Here is a 7,273-nt window from a genome sequence, read left to right as displayed (position 1 = left end):
ATTTCATTTTTCGAAAAAAAAAAGCATAAACATTTCACTTTCTTTGGTAACAGAGAATAGGGTTGCATATAATCAAAACAAAGTAAATTGAGAAAACATAATTGTGGAACCTTGGGGTAACAAATATGTTGTAATGAAAATTGACTGAAGTGATATAGACGATATAACATTACACAAAATATCAAAAAATGGGGGGACCCACTAAAAAGGCAATGCTTGTAGAATGTGGGGCCCTCAGGTACAGAATGTCAATAGAAAATGAACTGATGCAAAAAGGGAAAAAAAGATTGGGAATAAAGTCAGATTGAAAAAAAAGTCTGGAAGCCCAATAAGAAGACAGAGTAAAAAACAGACACAAATACACAGGCGAATGAACATTAAACGAGACTGGGACGACAAAACTTATAAAGGGGGATTTAAATACAAGACAGAACGAGACAAGACTGACATAATAGGAAGACAATACAACGGACAGAAAGGCAAAACAGATCCAACGATCCTCGACAGAACTATATCGAAAAAATAATGGGATGCGTGGAAAGGGTACGGAAATATAGAAAAATAGAGAGAAATAGATGCGGAAGTAATACAAGTAGAATCGAATCTACTCTGTAAGTGTCACAGGACAACAGGGACGAGAAAATATGTGACAGTATATTACTGGTAATCAAAATTCTTCGAAAAGAGATTAAAATGAGCCAACAGGCTGATTCAATTCTGTAGGAACATAACACTGCAATAAAAAAGACTTTAATCTCCTTTTAAATGAAAATATAGAGGGTGCATTTTTTTTGTCATTATTCAGAAAATTCCAATAAGTTGGGCCAGTATAGATAAGTGTGTTCTTAGCAAGAATTGTTCGTAGAAGAGTTAAGTGAAATTCATTGGAACGTCGAATGGGATAGTCATGGAATGATTGATTTCTTTGAAAAATAGAATCGAAAATGGAGGGGAGTGAGTTGTTGCTGTACGTATACATAAATTGCCCCAAATTAAATCTTTAATTTTTAGCAGCTTATTAGCGGCAAATAACATATTTGAGTGGGAGGGTATGAAAGGATAACTGATGACACGGAGAGCTTTCTTTTGTAGAAGGAACACTCTATCCAGTAGGTCCTGGTGAGTGTTGCCCCAAACTAAAACACCATAATTAAGATAAGGCAATATCAATGATGAATATAACATAAGTAATGATTTTAGTGGGATATACAATTTCATTCTATTTATAACACCTATATTACGAGACATTGTGTTGGATATATAATCAATATGTAACTTCCAGGAAAGTTTGTCGTCAACAATAACTCCAAGGAATTTAAAATGTAAAACTCGTTCTAAATGAAAATCATTCAAAACTATAGCTGTACTCAAAATGTCAACAGTATAACTAAAAATCATATATTTCGGTTTTGGGCATTCAACGATAATTTATTGGCTCTTACCCAATTATTCACTTTTTGTAATTCAGTATTGACTTTTTGAACAAGAAATTAAACATCATTGTGGGCAAAAAAATACACTGGTATCGTCAGCAAAATGGATAAAGGACAGTACATCGGATGCCTGACAGAAATAATTAATATAAGCAATAAATAATAGTGGCCCTAATAAACTTCCTTGTGGAATGCCAAAATTCACTTCACTTATTACTGAATAATTGTCTTTAATTGTAACAAATTGTCTTCTATTTCCTAAATAACTCTTGAACCGCTCCAAGGCCTTCCCACGTATTCCGTAATGTGATAACTTGTGGAGTAGAATATCGTGATTAACTGTGTCGAAGACCTTGGAGAAGTCCAAGAAAATAGTAATTAAATGAGAGTGATTATCAATTGCGTGAGCTACTTTATCAACAAAATATAAAAGAGCATGAGTTGTATTATGCTTCTCTCGAAAACCAAATTGAGAATTAGTCAAAATATTATGCAACTTCAAAAAATTGATAGTTCTCTTATAAATGAGTTTCTCTAAAACTTTGGACAACGATGATAAAAATGAAATTGGACGATGATTACTTACTTCAGATTTGTCACCCTTCTTAAATAATGGAATTACTTTGGCCAGTTTCATCTTATCAGGAAACACACCATTAGAAATTGATAAATTAAAAATATGAACAAGTGGATCAGCAACTGAAGATATAACACCTTTAAGAATAAAATTATCTATATCATCATAACCAAAACTCCTCGTGTTCTTAAAGGAAGATACAAATCCATAACCTCATTCCTATTAGTTGGAGTAGAATAAACAGATTTGGGATTACACTGACCTAGATATTCAGTAAAATGATGCTCTGACACAGGAATATTTTGAGCGTAATTTTCACCTATCTTTGAAAAATAAGAATTGAAAACATTTGCAATGTGAACATGGTCACTGATGATTTCATCATTCAACTTGATATTATCAATGTTTACTCGAAACATTCATAGCTTGCTTTAAAACATTCCAAGTGTTTTTCATATTAAACTTATATCTTTGCAATTGCTTAAAATTATATTTTGTCTTTTTGGAACGTAAAATCATAGAGTATTTTTATATGAAGTGTATTTATGTTTTGATCGCTCATTTGTTTTTCCAATTTGTATGTCTAATATAATCGATTTTTCCTGTTAATCGACCGAAGAATTGATTTTGAAATCCATGGTAACCTAGGTGTCTTTTTATAATCTGGTTTAAATCTTGTCTTTTTATAATCTGGTTTATAATCTGGTTTAAAATGGATGTCTCAACAATTGCTTAAAACAAGTTACTGGTCAATTATAATAAGACTGTAAGTATGCTTCTTGTCACACGACATAATCCTATATTATCAAGATGTGACGCTCTCAACCTTAAAGTAAGTGGTATTACAATTGATAAAGTAAGAAATGTAACTTATTTTGGAATTGATATTGACAATGATTTGAAATGGGATGCTCACATAAAAAAAAAAAATAATATGTGTCAGAAATTGAGCGGGCTTATCGGGTTTCTCGGACGATTATGACACGTTTTAAATGTATCGAATCTTAATATGATTTATGAAACTGTCATCCTCCATCATTTTGATAATGGAGATGTTGTATGGCAGTCAGCTTCAAAAAGTTCTCTTGTTTCCTTGCAAAAACTTCAAAATAGAGCTGACAGAATTATTTTGAAGGTTAGTCCACTTTCTCACGTTTCCAATCAACCTATTCAAAAAATAATAATAATAATAATGTGGAAATCATTGGAATACCGGTATAGAAAATATTTATGCCCTATGGTATATAAAATATTAAATAATCTTACTCCAAATTATTTGACTGAAAACATCACATTCAAAACTTCCAATTATGCACTACGGTCTAATTAAGATTTGAATCTGCCGAACTGACCAGATAGCTGCAAAAGAACATTTTTTACAGTGCTGTTTTATGTTATAACATATTACCTAAAGAAACACGAAATGCTACAACTTTGAGATCTTTTGAAATATTACTTTATGATTGTTTTGAACGAATTTACCCATGAACATCTTTTTTTTGCCATTCATTATTAATATGATTGCTTTGAAACCATGAATATAACCTTGGAATATTGTTTAGTTTAAGTCTTTTTTATTTGTTGTTTTTGTTTCTGTTTTCTGTTTCCTGCTAAGCCTGAAGTATGCATTTTGTTGTTGTTGTTGTTGTTGTTGTTGTTGTTTTTGTTGTTGTTAAACTGTAATTTAAAGACCCCCTAGGAAGAGCAGTGTTATTCTGATAGTATCACTGAGTTCGGACCATCCTTCGTATTTCACTTTGATGTACATGGTTTTGACATTTTATATATTTTGTATGTGGTTTTTTATATGATTCGGAAATAAATACAAATAAACAAACAAAGAAATGATATGATATATATTTATTGTGAAGGTGGTCGGGTAATTCCTATACCCCTTTTGCATAATTATGATATCCATATCGAGAGTCTGTGGTATTGAAGTGACAATGTAGGTTGAACGAGGTACAGGGTACCAGACTGCCAAGTACAGAATGCACGGTCGATTGATGAAGACCAATAACATGTTTGTCACATATTTCGATAGTATGAAGAATAAAATAGAAAATGCGCTTTTGTCTGCTCCTCGGAGCGCGAATCTGTGTACCCACCTTAACCTTAGGCATCCATTGTGATACAGAGCGAGATCTTCCCTCCCCATTGTCACCCTTAACGTTTCCCACGGAGGGTGAATTTTATTTCATTTTCTCTTTGTTTCTTCCCCTCTAGAAATGAATCTACAGCAGGAATTATTGAAGCATTCGAACGTACTGTTTACATTTTCCGTCACGATGCTTTTAACGTTGATATTTTTATATACATAATTATTGGCTTGCGAATGAATTACAAACAAAATTTCAACACAATGCCTGTTCAAAAGAAAACTGGCTCGTACGTTTTCTCACTCAGCAGAGTACGTGGTTATAGCACCTTCCACATACTTGAGCGGCTTTCGTTAAAAACACAATGATGTTTGCAATACTCAAACAGTATAGAATTATTTGTCCTTTTAAGCAACTGCACAAATTGAAACATATGGTGTTCTTCATCCTGAATGAGGATGTGTTAACTGAATTCTGGTCTAACATGAATATCACAATGAAAAAAAAGAATTGATTGACGTCTGTATTCATCTGGCAATCTCATCATATTGATGATCATTGAAATGGGACCTCTAAGTATAGTCTCAGCCATTTTCTTTTTAAATCTTTTATTTTCCCTGTAGTAGAACTAGGGGGTCCACTAGGGGGTCATCCCACTAGACTGACACCCACGAGTCATACAGCCCACTAATTCGACATCGGAAACAGGTCCATGAGTCATACAGCTCACGAGAACACTTCCAGCAAATAAAGCCCATGAGTTCGACACAAGGTGAAAACAGCCCACGAGTTCGACAGAAACAACAGAGGCTTAATGTGTCGGTCTCGTGGGTCTTGTTAGCTTGAAATAGTGTCGAACTAATTGGCTGTCTGACTCGTGAGCTGTATAACATGGGCTGTATGACTCGTGAGCTGTATAACTCATGGGCTGTATGACTAGTAGGCTGTATGACTCGTGGGTGTCGGTCTCGTGACGTGCACCCGTCTACTAGGCCCCAGCCACTGCTGAGGTGAGGTACCCTTGCTATTCAGGCTACCTGTGAAAGAATTATTTTAAAAATTGGATTATAGCTCAGAAGCATCCTGAGATTGTCAAAAACAATGCTGAGGATATAGCTTTCCGTATGTAGATCCATGCATGAACAATTTTTGATCCAAAGACAGATTGAATGTAAGTAATTTGAAGAAATAAAGGCAATTGAACACATATGTATATGTACCCACTTATTTTCCATAATGATGAAAGTGTAAATATGATGAAATATTGCTAGGGTTTTGGGAGTCACTCGCTGCTGCAGATCCCGGCATCTCCTTCAGTTGGTCTTTATTATGTAAAATATATGTGAGGGTCACAGTAATATCAGCACTCATCCCCCCCCCCTACCTGTGATGATTACACTCGCTCATTATATTATGTAGTATTCATATGTATTTTTATCTATTTGATTCTCTATCCACACATATTTATATGCAAGATATATCACAGTACTCTAGCTGGATGGTAGAGGTACATACACGGTGGTGTAAGGTCAGAAGGTAATTTACATAATCATGGGGAACCCCCACCCCACCCCCACCCCCATAATTGGAATCTCCCTGTGAGGGGATAAAGCGTATCCTGAAGTTATTCAGAAGGGGCACTTCCTTTGACCATTCTTGAGAAGGCGTCCAAGCAGGCAACATCATTTTAATCAACCTGTTCCTGTGGCTGTAGCCATAGTCCAGTCCCTCATCCTTTGTACAAAGGTAAGAACATCTGTATGATGTGTCTTTACTATTTTACATTGATTAACATTATAATTTATGTGGTGTTCATTATATTACATATGATATTTGAGAGTGTTTGGTTCTACCAAATAATTGATGGATGAGGTTTTATTCACAAAGGAGTGGTTAATGAGGATGGCACGTCAGTTGCCAATGAAGTGCATTAGCAACTAAGAATTTGTAGTTTTGTTTTCGATAATATCTATGCTTTAGTGTTATTAATATGAAACTTAGTGATATTGGAAGGGAACATCGCTTACAGCAAGCTTCATGAAGGACTGTAGATGGTTTTTATCTTTATCTTTATTCTTCATTCTATGTGACTCTGAGAAGCGTGCTTGATGCAGAGGGTAGCATAGAATATAGCACTGTGGTATATGGAGATAAAAGCTGTAAAGCGTTCACACAGCCCGATGTGCACTATAGTTGATTTTGGTAGGCACGCTGGAGGATTAAAAACAAAGGGGAATGAACTTGGCCCGAGTACAGGGGATGATACAATATGCTGGTAGGTGCCTCGGCTCACAAAGGGTGACTGCCTATGCAGGGGATTAAAGCAGTGACTACATTCAAAGGACTGTGCTTTTTATCTTTACTGCTCGGCAAACTTCCTCTCTCACTATTCCAAAGACTTGGGCTGATGTGTGCTACACTGTATGAGCTGTGCACCCCTATTGATGAAGATGTAGACAAGCTGCTCTTTGTTTCTATAATATGGGCGCAGGAGGTAGCTACCTAGATTTAGTTCAGGCAGGAAAGCCTCTACGCCCATTATCGCATGTACAATATATTTCAAGTCATGCAAGTTGCTAGATGGTGGAAATAGAAATATATATCCCTTGTACATCTCTTGTATATAATTATGTATATTACTGCGCTATATCCTAGCGAAGGCAACTGATCAGTCCTTTGAGTATAGCTTTCAAACCGCTGTATGATGTCGTATTATTTTATCGGTTAATATAGTTAGCACTGGTTTATTAGTAGATTGAACGATGCTTGGGTCGAATAATTCGCTTTGTTTATTATACACACAAGCACATGTCCGATTTCATCTATAGATTCCTAACATGGGGGAAGATCTAAGAAAGTATATTCATTTGCATTGTCAATTTTAGAAGACACCAAGACTTCTGTCAAGTGGATGGACCCCAGCGCACTGCACATGCTGTAATGTCAGAGGTGAATAGTCCTTCTCAATATTGTGTATCATATGGTAATGAAATCAACAGGCGGAATATTACTATTATATGACATAATATGTTTTGCATTTTTGGAGTTTACTTTGCAGATGGCTTTGCCTTCTTGAATCAAATTATGTTGTTACTGTTGCTAATAGAGGATATAGAGTTTGCCTGCCATGGAAGTTTGACAATAGCGCATTAACCACTGTTAAC

This window comes from Diadema setosum, chromosome 2 (genome assembly GCF_964275005.1).
Source record: "Diadema setosum chromosome 2, eeDiaSeto1, whole genome shotgun sequence".
In the NCBI taxonomy this organism is placed as follows: domain Eukaryota; kingdom Metazoa; phylum Echinodermata; class Echinoidea; order Diadematoida; family Diadematidae; genus Diadema; species Diadema setosum.
This window is presented reverse-complemented; position numbering follows the sequence as displayed.